At 37.6% G+C, this 14,881-nt stretch overlaps 1 long non-coding RNA gene across 2 annotated transcripts; it reads right to left on the bottom strand.

Annotated features, from left to right (window-relative positions):
* Nucleotides 1-9,849: 9,849 nt before the first annotated feature.
* Nucleotides 9,850-11,988, bottom strand: LOC140230287 (uncharacterized). Of its 2 annotated transcripts, none has more exons than XR_011901383.1 (3): nt 11,687-11,988; nt 10,617-10,835; nt 9,850-10,135 (listed from the first exon to the last, which is right to left on the bottom strand). It is a non-coding gene; the product is annotated as an uncharacterized lncRNA (long non-coding RNA). The 2 variants fall into 2 exon arrangements; XR_011901382.1 differs by having other exon boundaries at nt 9,850-10,132.
* Between the last annotated feature and the right edge of the window lie 2,893 nt (nt 11,989-14,881).

The following is a 14,881-nucleotide window of genomic DNA, read 5'->3' as shown; positions in this document are numbered from 1 at the left end:
GGGTGCAAAAGAATATTACTATATTTCGCACATTTCTCACCCGCTCAGGGTGGTATGATTGGTATGATTGAGGGTAGCACCTATGTAGGCCTACATCCTAGGGATCTGGAGCTTGTTTATTCCAAATGTGTAAAACAATTAAATTCGCCTAAGCTTTGCCTCAAATATGCCAGAAATAGGGCAGTGTTGAATACATTGACTGTCCTGTTGATTCTGAATCTCCGTCATGTCCGTAGTAAAATAACGCCATTTTAGTGCGTGCAATGCATTTTCTTTGCGCGGCTTGAAAGGGTACTTCAACATCGACACCCCTTTCCTTCAATGTAATAGTTTCACAGTCGTGCGTCGTGCTTGCAGTTTACTAAGCGGATGTGTAACTGAACCGTGTTTCTTTTAGTTAATTATTTTGTTTATGAGTTTTGATTTTCGTGTCTTTGTTAATCTTATTTTCATAACTTTTGACGCTTAATTTCACACGTACTTTTTCGTTCTATACACTAACAGGTATGGTACGCATTGTGCCGATGTTAAGGTACCCTATTGATACGTATTATCCTTACCATACAAAAAGGCATTTCCCAGGGATGTTTTACTGTGATATTTGGACCACTTTATTCTGGGGTATCTCAGATATTTGAAATCCGATTTCGATCAAATAAATTAGAACACTCTTTCATTGTTCGTAATTTGTTTATTTCATGATCATGGGGCTTGTGGAAAGGCTGAGATATGCAAAAGAAATTAGTCCTGATATACCATATCATAGTGAAGAAACAATCATTTCAGCCATATCCTTCATTTGACCTTGCAAGAACAGTCGAATCGTTATGTAGATTTTTTTTTTCTCACTCTAGTCCGAGTTCGGAGAGCCATACCTTCTTCCGACGCATCTCTTTTCCCCTTAGACTCTGTCTCTTGCCGGGAAGCAGGTTCCGATGTTCCCTTTGAGCTATAAAGATTTCGCGATGAAATGAAGAGAATGATCACGCTTTATGTGAACCTAGTGTCTTTACTATTCTTAAAATCAGGATGGTTACGCTGTACATGTAGTTCTTCAATGGTAGATAAACACTTCAGCATTCATTTGAAAGTATACTAATATCGGATTGAAAGCAATCTCGTGTAGACAGAAACTATGCACCAAATAAAAAAGAAAGAGAAAAAAGAAATTCATAAAACATGTTGACCGATTGAACCGATTGAACACATCAGCAATGTTTGTATCTTTGTACCTATTAACGAAGACAAACAACCCAAGAGAAATAATTATGATAGTCACAGTCTGTGAAGTATCCGGTCACTTATATATTTCTACATATTTTGCATGCATGTAAGATTCATTTATGAGACAGTAACAGAGTGTGAATAAATTATATTCTTATGTGTTTATGAACTATTCTATTATTTTACACATACAAATTTTGTGAACGTTCGGCCTTCTCAACGAAAAAAAAAAATATGCTGACCTTTCAATGTTCGATCCCTGTTCTTTTAGGTTGACGTTTTCCGTTGGATCTTTCGAGGGAAGACAAAATATTTGATCACGTAGATATCAGAAAGGTATCTTTAAACAGAGAAACTGGAATTGTAAACTGGTTGGATTCCTTTTATCCAGATGGATAAAAAGAAGAATCAGTCCAACAGTCAATAGGGACTCCTGATACACGCCATCACAATCTTCGTTCCAATGATCAAGAAACAAGCAGGCATGTGCAGTGAAAAATACATATGAATATACATATGAATACATGTTTGATTCATATGCAACCTCCTCTCCTTACTCCTCTTTTTTTACTCGGAGCCACTCTACATTGGATTCCTGTAACTTTTATTTGGTGGTCACATACATAAGGAACTCAGTTATATTATACTTATTTACAACAAAATACAAACAATAATCTTTCAAATCAAATTCCAGACGTAAAATTGCTTAACCGACTGACATACGACTTGTTTATAAAAGCAAACGAGAGGTGTTGGTGATTTTCATGGTATTGGTAACTTGCAGGGTGAATATACAATGACAAATCAGAGTGTGCATAAACAAGACATGAAGGATAAGTCAAAGCTTCTGGGTTTAAGACAATGAAATAATCACGATGGCTTGAAGGAACCCACGCCATAATCTTTAATTTTCTCATGAGACAGTTTGTTTTATTTGTTAAAAAACATGGTTAGATGAGAAAACTATCACGCGAGGAACACCGGCGATGGCCTCACAACTCAATGCAATACACTGCATGTAGGAGTTTTTGTAAATGCCCACAGTTTCCAATTATGATTTTACACGGCGATCAATTTGGCTGTAAACTGAAGATGAAAATTGAGCATATTCATTTCATTTTGAAAATTTTCCTTTCGGGTATTTTTTCTAGAAGCACTAATACACGAAGTTAATTAGATTTCGTGGTACATGTATACCGTTGTTGTATGTCTCTCATAAACTCTCTAGAGCACTGTACTTTTTTATTCGTGTATATCATAAGGAAGAAAAGCCTCTTGTCGATTCTTGTACTCTTACGTTAATCGTACAGCTTATGTCTTTAACCCCTACTGCTAAATTATTCATCAGACAACCTACCCAATGGCAGAAGTGCATCAGCAATGTTCACAAATCCAGCTTTCATCAGCGCTTCCCTCAGCAGTGATCGAAGGGACTTTGGGCTCACCCCCTCTTGCCACGTCTGAAGCATCTTGAAAGTCCCTTCGGACGTCACTTCACCCAAAACGTAGTTATTTTGAATGAATGTTTGTATTTTTGCAAGAGAGAACCCCAACGCCTTCCCCAGCTTCTTGATGTTCTTCTTGTCAGGGAGGCTTTCAGCAACTTTTTCAAGGAGAGAATCATCTGATTGTTGTGCATCCATCCTGAAAAAAAAATAGAAAAAAAAAACATGTTCAACTAAGCAATTTACATTAAATTCTTTTCGTTTTCCTGATTTTTTTTTTCGTGTTGATTTATTTCGTGCTTTCCGATCCTTTTTTTTTTTTTGATGGGTCGCCACAGGGCAAGAACAATTAGAAAGGTTTTTCTCTTTTTTTTTTCCCAATTAGATGGTGCATGTGTGTGTGTGTGTGTGTGTGTTTGTGTGTGACCGATAAACAATCTTTAGATATGATAAATTATGAGTTTGAATTACTTGGAAACGTAGGTGGACCAAAACTATACAAGAGTGAAGCAACAGTTATTGTCATATGAAGAGGTCGGTTTCAAAAGGTACTACATCCATAATTTCAAGTTCTGAGAAAAACGTGATTTTTTAATTATCATATTTAGGAAGCTCAGACTGGAATGATATTTCCCCATATTATAATGCTAGATGATACAACACTAAAACCACTCTCTAAGAAAATCCAGGTCCATTCATTTTTTTTTTAATGAATTTAACATTTTTATATTTTTGTGGATGTAATACCTTTTGCAACCGAAAGTGGATGTAGTACCTTTTGAAACCGAAATTTCACATCCATAGATATATTCAGTGTGATGTTGTGACATGTTTCGCTGAGTTATTTTTTTCAGCAATGTTGTTGATGGAGATGGGATATGAGGTCAAGGGGGCCTAGGTAATTGACGATGCCCTGCCCTATTTAGCATCAAGAATAACAAACCAATGTGCATCGCTACTGCCCCACTTCTCCCTTCCTGACTAATATTTTGAATGAATGACTGTCATTGGTCATAAGCATGAGGGGGGGGGGGGATCCATTATGCGTGAACGGTTATAAATTTAGATGGGGAGGGGTCACAATATCTCACCAGGTGATTTCTCTCTTCCTTTTTCTCCTTCTGTTTTCTCTCAAGAGCTTTATCTCATGATATATTATCTTTTTCCTCTATGTATTACATTTTTTGCTATTTTTCTCTCTGTGGATTCTCCCTTCGCGTGTCTCAAGAATACTGTATTCATGATCTTTTCTTTATTTTTTTTCAATGTAACTTCTAAGGGAAAAGGTGGAAAAGCAGCATTTGAATGTGCTGTATTTTCTCAACCCTGTTATTAAATTCATTACATGAATTTCATTCTTGTATGTTCTTTATCAGGAAAGAGAAATCTGATAATCTAATAGCTGATAAAAATCAAGACCGTCGATGAGAAATATGACCACCTATACTAAACGCATATTTGGTACATACCTTTGTGACATTGTATAAGTAAAAGGTGTCATTTACAAGAATGAATATAAATCTAGTGTTCAAAGCTGTATGTCACTATGCACTGTCAAGACCTAGTACTTGACATCATGCACGTATAGAATAGCACAGCATACCCACAGGTAAAGCACTGTTGTTAGGGATGTCAGAATTCCATGCCATTGTATACATTTAACAAAGTAACTTTGCTTTCAGACTAGTTGTCAAACACTTATTAGCTGTGAAGCTATTGTGAAAGAAATAGACCATACCAACAAAGTGTCTGTACTTTATTCTGGGGACAATTTATGGCTCAAACTCAACTTACACCCTAGTAGTAACGCACGGTACCGGTAACTAACAGTAAGTGGAATACGTGGGACTACATGAGAGCCGCGTAATTTCTCCAGTTTCTCCGCCGTTTCTCCTTTACTCTTGTCGATTGCTTTCAATTCAATATCCTTCTCCTGGGATGGTTTGTTTTATCTATGAGTTTTCCTTCATTTTCCTACATTGCTTGATCGAAATGTGATGAGTTTTTCAAGATATTGCTCAGATTTGCGTGATGATTTTAACAGAAAGCCAAAAATGCCAAAAGCCAACTTCTATTGTTTACAGATTAAAGTCAGTAGACAATGGTAGAGGATCAGGCCAATGCTGCTATCTGATTGGTCAATGTCCCGATGATGTCATTGGAGTGGATGTAGTACCTTTTGCAACCCAACTAAAATGGATGTAGTACCTTTTGAAACCGAACTGATATCTAAATGTAATTTCTAAACACTCTCTGGTTGGAAATTTAGCTTTTCGCTAATATAGGAGTCAAGAGGTCATAAAAATGAGTATATAAAGACCAAAAAGTGGATTTTGATGGAAAATGGATGTAGCACCTTTTGCAACTGAGCTCTTCATAAAAGTAACCAACTCTGAATGGTTAGGTAATGGTATTGATGAAGTGTGAACACATACATTTAAAGAGATATCCAATTTTTCATTTAACCTCCTCATATGGGCAAAAACGGTCTTTGAATCGAGTAAGGAGACTCGGAACTTTGCACAAAAAAAAAATAAAACTTTATTACACGATAATGGAAGAAAAAGAAAATTCCATTTTCAGTTCAGTCAGATAGTTCATAACTGTACGTCGATTTTTAACTAATTTTCTCAATAAGTTGCAATCGTGATTCTGTACGTAGATACTCAAACGTTTTTGTTTGTTTTTACCATGTCCATGATATAAAGCGACGTTATTCACTTGCCACAACAGCAATACATTGACATTCACGGCGGCGAAAGTAATAGGACAGAAGCAACAGTATGGCCTAAATACACAACAGCAACGATTATGATTGAAATTAAATAAGTGAAATCCGACCATGAATGAGTGACCGTGAGTGAACGTGTGTGCCTCGGTGCTCCGCCAACCGTGTACTTCTGAATAGGAAAAGCGGCCAAGAACTGAAATGTCGGGAGCGAGCAGACGACAACGGCGCAATGAAAAGCCCAAGCCCGACGGACCCCCGGGAGCAAATCGTAACCTGGACCCTGAAAAAGCCGCTGAAATTCTGAAAGACGAATGTGACTGGGAAGATTCAGACCTAACGTCCGCCATTCAATCGGTCATTGAAAATCTCCTCACAGACTCGACCTTCGTCCAAAAGCTTGTGAACTCCATTAAATCGAAGCTGCTCCATGACGTACATGAATCTCTGTGTGACGAGGTGAAGCGGTCGCTAAACTTCGAAATTGAGACTCGCGACTCCAAGATCGCGGCGCTTGAGAAAGACGTCAAAAGTTTGAAATCAGCCATAGACAACTCGGAGCAATACTCCAGGCGGAACTGTCTGATATTCGCTGGGGTGGAGGAGAAAGATGGCGAAAGTACAGACGTCATCATCAAGGACATCTGCCGAAACGAGCTCGACGTCGAACTGGACGATGGAGACATCGATCGGAGTCATCGCCTGGGATCTCCTCTGCCTGACGGTGGTCCAGACAACCGGCAGCCCAACATACCTTCTCGACGAAAGAAACGACATCGGAACATCATTGTGAAATTCACGAACTACAGGATCCGCGAAAAGGTCTACGGCGCCAGGAGGAAACTTCGCGATTCTTCGTCAGCCATCCCCGTGTTCATCAATGAAAACTTAACGAAAACGCGGTCGAATCTCTTCTGGAGGATAAAGAAAGCCATCAGGAACAGAACCCACCAAATATGGACACAAGACGGTGTGATCATCGTCAAAGACTCCAAAGGCGGACGCACCAAGGTAACTCGATAGAGCGATCTTGCCAAACTGTCCGACTTGAACGTCAGTTAAACTTTACCCGAACAAGTGTACAAACACTTTGCATTGTAAAACAATTGTTCATTCAACTTTGTGATATATCGTCGGTCGCATTACGAACCGGCGAATGTTCGAATTTGCGCGGAAACACGATTTCGAGATAATCGCGTTTAAAGAATCGGGACTTCTTTAAACGTATAAAAACGTGTCTTATAACAGCACATTGATGATGATATTAAGAGAGTGATGAAAGCGGAATTTTCTGCTTTGTCTGATACTAAATATTATTTTGTAGCTGCACCTGGGGCTCTGTGGTAGTGATGCAAAGTGCGTTTGCCGGTTCGTAAAACCCCCTATTTCTGCGTTTTACGTACATCGCGTACTAAAGAGAGGGCATTACGAACCGGCAAATGTATACATTTGCCGGTTCGTAAAGCCCATGCTCAATACGTGTGGACGTAGCGAGTGCGCATTACGAACCGGCAAATGTAACATAAAATGGCGCGTATCATCACACATTCCACACGCTTAGGTGGTACGCGCACAGTGTAATGTATACATTCGCCGCTCTAGGTAGTGGGATTGTGATTCATTCATGTTCAGTCATGTTCATTCATGTTAGTTGTATCATAATCATGGATATTAGGAAAGTGTAACAAACACCACAGTTATTTTCTCAAACTATACAACCTACCTGTACTTTTACACATTAATTGTTGATGCGAGTAATGTTATCAAACTGTGCAATGGGTTTTTGATTGGATGAGTACCGTTCTATTAAAGTGTGCCTGGTAGTCACTCACTATCTATAAATATTACAAGTGTTAAGTCATTATCAGTATTGAGAGAACATAATTACACCCATACAAACACAAACATACACAAACACACATACACGCACATATACCAGTAAACACACTCGAACCCACACACACAACCTACTTTCTGACACATTAATTGTTGATGCCAGTAATGTTATCAAACTGTGCAATGGGTTTTTATTGACTACTGGATGAGTACTAAAAGTGCGCCTGGTAGTCACTGTCTATTAAAAAGTGTAAATTATTGAGAGAATATAATTACACTCATGCAAACACAAACATACACAAACACACACTATACATGCACATACCAGTACACACACTCGAACAAACACACACACACACATACCCTCTTACAAAGCAGTCATAATCACCTTGTTCTCCCAATTCTAGGTATCTGTGTCTCTCTCACTCCTCTTTTTTTTCTTTTGTTCTTTTTTTTTTGTTTTCTATTCACCAGTCCCCAAGTTTGTGAAGAATTCTGCATTTTATTAATTCAAAATGCACCACTCCACATGTGTGTTCATAATTACATACAGTAACTACAAAACAAAGCATTCTCCTCAAACTTCCAGATATAACCTGTAAATTCAGAGAGTGATTTTTTTTTTTTTGCATTTTCGACAGCTCACAATAATTACATTGCACACTATTATTACAATATATTAAATTACAATTGATACAAAATAAATGTGACATTCTCCATGATACTTCACTATGGAATCTCACTTGGAATGAGAAGTTAGGCATTTGTTGCATTTCAGAATTGTGTTCTGACCACTATAAAAGTGGTGCAATAACATGTACAAAATACAAAATTCTCCCAACACTTCACGAGGTAATCTGACCTGTAAATTGGTGAGAAGTTCTGCATTTCCTTGACTTTAATGTATTACAGTAGTACGCGTGTTAGTCACAAATAGTGCAATAACATGATCAAGTGTACCATTCTCCTCACACTTCACAAGGTAATTTTGCCCAGGGTTGAATTAATGAAAGTGATACCCAATGTGTTTATAAACACGAGTCTACAAACTTTAACAGTCTGCCAACTACTGGACTGCTGGGAGGAGAGTAGTGTACGTCATTTGTCTCTTTTTGCTGTCCTTAGGATGGGGGACAACATGACAACATGTTAATAACATGTCTGGCTAGCCATTCTCTTTCTAGGACCAGAATTTTCAAGGCATGATAATATTGTCTGATAGACATTCTGCCATTTTTACTGAGGCAATCATAGCCAAAAGATTGATATGGTTACGTGTTAAATCACATCTTTGATGGTTAAAATGTGTTCTACCATCTACAAATATTTCTGACTTTTTGTAGGCTTCCCCACTGTTCAGCTTTTTTTGGACAATTCTGTTTTAGATTCCATGAATTTTTTCATGACAACTGAAGATCTATCAGGAATAGAACTGATGTCAGTACCTACATATTCTTCCACATGAAAATCTTCTGGCTTTGCACTGACATCTATCTTCCACTCCCTCAAAAGCCTCAATGGCAGTAGTTTCCAAATTTGCAATGAAGAGACAATAAATGGAATACATACTGGAACACTACACTTTATTTCTATTGTTTCTTTTATATTTGAATAAGGTCCTCCCGAAGTGATAAAAATTGGTCGATTTGTGTGAAACTGTGTTGAAATTATTGAAAGCATGTAGCAAATATGTAACACTGAAGATGAAATAATTACCAGAAAGTATTACAAACTTGATCATGCATCAAGTCTATATTTGTACAAGGCACTATGAGCAAGAAATTCACCAATAATTCCCTTTCCTTTCCTTACAAGAAACATGTACAATAGTTTGCCTAAATGGTCTTTATTTTAGGAAAGTTGGTCAACAGTTAGTGCACTACATATAATAATGTAAATACAACCAGATGTATACCAACAAGACTAGATAGAGGGCAGTATAGAATACGTACAGCATAATATGAATATGCTGTACTTCCATTACACTTCACAAACAGTTTTCTATTGCTTTCCTGTGTCCGGTTACCATCAAAATCGGTTCTTCAATGTCTGACAGGGACATTGCTTTCTCGAGATTGAACAGTTTTCCATCATCCAGCAAGGTTCAGTATTCTTTGTAATCTGAAATAAGAGTGGAGGACTTAGTCTGCTTTCAAATTGAAATCAGGTACACCTAATGCAAGGAAAACAAATACATAATTTGATGAAACTGCCAAGTCTGGTTGAATAATTGTTACTTCATTTACTGGTTTTTTTTTAAACTATTCTTTGCAGAAGACAAACTATTTTCTTTAAATTTTACAGGTTGCCTGCCACAAACTTTTTCTTACAAGAGTGAAGGATAAAAGAAAAAAAAAAGATAATCAAAGTATTTATCACATGTTTAAATTATTTTACATTTGTTATTGGAAAATTAAGTTTTGGCTCATAATTGCTTTTTTAGGAATTTGCACCACACAGACAGATAATGCAAGAAATACAAACAACAGTTATACAATGCCCTGAACTTCTAAACTCCAGTTGAATTACCTTCAGTTTCAAAGATAACATTGCTGCATTGTTTCTTAGAATGCGGACACCACAGTTGTTTGTAGAGGCTCTGCTTCTGTTGCTGCTGCTGCTTCTAGCAGTGTTGCTAATGTTCCTGGAAGTGCAGATGCTAAAGTTGCAAGTAGAGACTCTGCTGCTACAGTGGTAAGTAGAGGCTCAGTTGCTACAGTTGTAAGTAGAGGCTCTACCACTGTTGTCGTACTTAGAGGCTCAGCTGCTAGGGCTGTATGTACAGGCTCCGCTGCTGCTGCTGCTGCTGCTGCTTCAAGCGGTGCTGCTGATGTTTCTGGGGATTCAGCTGTCACAAATCGACGTTGAGGCTCTGCTACTGCTGTCGCAAGTAACGATACTGCTGGGGAAGTTGTAAACAATGCATCAATGAAAAAAATTATGTGACCATCCTGAGGGTAGAATCAACAAGATTTATACAAGATATACTTGCAAACATCTATCATGGACACTAGAATCTACAGTGTATTACATGCACATAAAGCAAATTATCAGTAATTGATTTTGTTTTGGGACTGAGAAGAGACGTTGACATAATAAATTGTAAGTAATAATCAATATCAGACTTTTAAAGAAAGGAAGTGGAAAGCTAACAGTCTTCAGCATCCTACAGTCATTACAAACTGCAATTACGACATTTGTTTTATTCATTACACAGAATTGAACATTTATATTGAAATGGTAATGCAATGAAAGTACATTGTACCTACATGATACTATGCATAAAAATCTCTACATCATTTTAAAATGAAAAAAAGACATAATATATCTTGATAAACTTATTGATGTAGAACAATTAATCAGTAAGTATGTATTCAAATTACCTCAGGCAGAAAGAGGAATGCCCTCGTCATCTGACATCCTACGTCCATCCATGGGCATGTTGAAGACTTGAAGCATCCTCCCTTTCCACCAGCCATTTTCACTTCTCATATGTACGCAGGAACCTTGTTTCGGTTTGGTCCGTTGAGCATGATAGAGGTCACTTGAGCTGACAGGATTCATAGAACCATCCCTCTTCCACTTGACAAGAACATCTATGCCTACGGTGGTTCAAAAACACAAAAAATTGTATGAACAATTTCAGTGAGAAATTTGACAGTTGTGTCATACACTATGTGATAAAACATTACAAGTACCTGCAGGTTTGAAAAATGTGAAGAAGAGTATTTCTTACAGCTAAAGCACAATTTCAGAAGAAAAAACAAAGTAACATAGGGAAATTCTTTACAGGCAATCACCTACGACATTTTGTGAGACAAAATTAAAATAGCTACAGCCAGCATACCTATTTGAAATGCAAAAAAAAATTGTCATCAAAGTCTGCTGATCTCTGAAGGGCATAGTAATTCAGGTGCTATTGGTCGAGCTTTTACACCTTGGGGTTGGCAAAGGTAAATAATGATAACTGCTACACATTCTTTGATTAGAAATGTGATGTCTTTCACATAAAAACCTAACAATCTTATACACAGAAGTGTTAGTGCTTGCTTTTTTCTCTTTTAATACATTGAGTAGCAGTCAACATTGATATACATGTATGAAATAATTACAGTAAGGCCATTAGAAACTTGCCCCAAGTATGCTCAAGCAGGTGCCTAGGGAAGAGCTTGTAATATCAACATGAGCCTGTCCTCTACTTGACAGTAGAGTTAGATAAGATCGACATTACAGAAAAGGTATGACTACATTACATTCCAGATATCAAAACAGTGATTTCTGTCAAATGACATGGTATTGTTCAATCATCTATTCCACTGAAAGTAATAAATGACCTATTCCATTCACCGTAAACTGAGAAATGTTTGTGAATATCTGGTTCCCGGTACACTTTATGGTCCACAAGTACCGGTACCAATTACTACCATAATCACTTGTTACGAATCAAACTTACCATTATAGGCAGAAGGAAAAACATCCTCATCACCACTACTCTCTGCGGTTGTACGTAGAGGCTCTGCTGCTACAGTCTGAAAGGCTCAGCTGCTACAGTTGAAAGTTAGGATCATGCTGCTACAAATGTAGAGTTTTACGGTAGCATACGTAGACGCTCTGTTGCAATAGTACTGTCGGTAGGCCTACTGTAGTACATAGAGGCTTCGCGACTACAATTGTATGGAGAAGTTCAGCTGCTACAGTTGCACTTTACAGGCTCTGCTAATGCTGCTCCTGCGCCGAGAGGTGCTGCTGATGTTCCTGGGATGCTATCTGCTACAGTTGTAATGATAGCGGTGCTGCCTTTGTTTGTGGGGACTCGGCTCCTGCTTGTAGTGGCCTGCTGCTCCTAGAATTATCCCCAAGATATAAATAAGGAAAATCATGTCAGTGTTATCAGGGCACAAATAGGATACCGCGGTAACTTATATAGAATAAAAATCCCTGGATATAGGCTTATACTTGTACCGGTACATGAGTGTTAAAAAAAACTGTGAGTACCGGTACCGGTAATCAACTTCGTTTAATTTTTCTGAAAGTTCATTGATATCTGTCCCGGTAATCAAAATAAGTAACATACCGGTGAATACAACCTCGATCTAGCCTATAAATTTACTGTTTATGCAGGATTTTAGTTAGACAGTAAAGGCCAGAGCAGCTATTCTTGCATGCTTAAGGAAGCTATATGTAACTATAACTGACTTAACACTGACGCTAAACAGTCGCATCATGCAATTTCATTCTTACTTAGGGCCTAAATACTATTTTTTTTTTTTTAATGCAACAACATGAATCTTTGAAAACAATGATAATCATTTATTACTTTGGGCCTATTTTCAGTTCTACCTGGGCATTTGCAATTGCTACACGATATTTTTTTTTTCAGTTTATAGATTCTACTATGCTTTAGTTTAAAAAACAATGCATCCGGGTTGTATGGGAGGATTGCTTTATCTCTGACCAAGAATAATCAAGGACCCCCTTCGACAAAAATGGTGGCTAGGTGTACGACTGTGTAGGATCTACAAGGAAATGAAATACACAGGAAGGCTACTTTTACATGATAATGTCGAGCAATTCTACTTCTCTGATGTAATATTTTATGATTACACATTAACCTGCCCCGATTATCATTACTTTTGTTTTTAAACAGAAGATTAAATAACAAATGAGCAACAAAATGCACCTAGTAGTTACATACCAGCACAATTCCGAGTGCATGGGACTGACGGTGATGACGAGCCCTCGCTCGCGGCCTCGCAAGCTCCTCGATTCGCCCCACATACCTCACGTGTGTTCCGTCTGAACAGGGATTTTACGAACCGGCGAATACGAACATTTGCCGGTTCGTAATGTCACAAATTGCAGCATTTGGACATTTTGAAAATTCGTCACTACCAAAAATACATGTTTTCGTGAATTTTGCGATTTGATATTTTGGGGATAGATAGAGTTTGGTATGGACATTCAAAAAATGGAAAAAAGTGAATTTTGAAAAATTGACCCAAATTCGAACATTCGCCGGTTCGTAATGCGACCGACGATATTACATATTTTGTATTTTTTAGTCCTCATTTGGTGTGTTATGTATATGTAGTATTATATTATATTCTCATCTACCGTTTTGTTGTGATATGTTCCCAGAAAACCATGAGAGTGCAACTGCACACAACACTGGGCAGGAAAATGAACGCAAACTTAATTCTGAACAAATTTTTGATGATAAATTTCCAGGAGGGAGAGGAATGAAGGTAGCACATTTGAACATACGAAGTTTGCGAAATAAAAAGGATGAGTTAGGACATTTTTTAAAACACTCTCCCTATGATCTGATGTCGCTCTCAGAAACGTGGTTAGAAAAAGATGTATGTTGTAGCACGGTATTGATTGATGGTTATAAATTTGAAACAAAAAACAGAGAGCGATACGGAGGGGGAGTTGGATGCTATATTCGTGAAGACATACCATACACAAGAAGATCTGAGTTAGAACAAGATGATTTAGAAATTTTATGGATTGAACTGAAGCCTAGACATGAGACTAGCCTCTTAGTAGGTGTAATATACAGACCACCTAACAGCCCTGTGTCTTTTTTGATGTATTGGAAAACCATCTTGATAATGTCACCTCTGTTTCTGATAGAATTGTATTACTCGGGGACTTAAATTGTAACATGTTAACAGTCAATCTCCTGTCAAAGAAACTGAATAACTTGTGCAGATTGATGGGATTGCAACAACTAGTTCAAGAACCAACTCGAGTAACCCAGAATAGCACCACCTTAATTGATCTAACTTGTGTTTCAAATTCCTTTCGAGAATTACAATGTGGTGTTCAGTCAATAGGCATCAGTGACCATTCGTTGGTATATGTGTTGTTAAAGGCTATATCTCCAAGATTAACTCCTAAAATTTGTCGTTTTCGATCATTTAGAACTTTTGATGAAAACGCCTTTTTGTGTGACTTAGAAGGTATAAATTGGAATGATGTGTTTCTGCCACAAGAAGATGTAGACTCAAAACTGAAAAAAAAAAATGTATTTTTGTTCTGAAAGCAGTGTGATAAACACGCTCCATATATAACAGTTCGTAAGAAACTTAAAGGATCACCCTGGATAAATAGCCAATATCTGGAAATGGCCAGAGAAAGAGATTTTAATAAACGGAAATTTAACAGAACAAAGGATTTGAAGTATTGGGACCAATACAAGTATTTCAGAAACAAAGCTAACAATATGAATAAGAGGTTAAAGCGAGCATACTATCGTGATCAGCTAAATGATGTCAGCAATGATCGGAAAAGGGGATGGAAATTTTTGAATGAATTATTACCTGATGAAAAGAAATCGAGTACTGTGTTAAATATTACGGTAGAAGATGAATTAGTAACCGATCCCCATAAAATTGCAACCGAGTTCAATGTGATGTTTAGTAACATAGGAAAATGTGCTTGTGAAAGTAATTCTGATGAGACACAGACTAACTATTCTCGGTTATACAGTTTAAATCAGGCACAATCTAGATTTATTTTTGAGGATATTTCTGTTGAATTTTCTTTGAAGGAACTGAACAAGTTAGATTGTACTAAGGCTGTAGGTCTTGATGATCTGCATCCCAGACTATTGAAAATCAGTGCTCCTTTTATAGCTACGCCC

Source organism: Diadema setosum, chromosome 6, assembly GCF_964275005.1.
Source record: "Diadema setosum chromosome 6, eeDiaSeto1, whole genome shotgun sequence".
Classification (NCBI taxonomy): Eukaryota; Metazoa; Echinodermata; class Echinoidea; order Diadematoida; family Diadematidae; genus Diadema; species Diadema setosum.
This window is presented reverse-complemented; position numbering and strand designations above follow the sequence as displayed.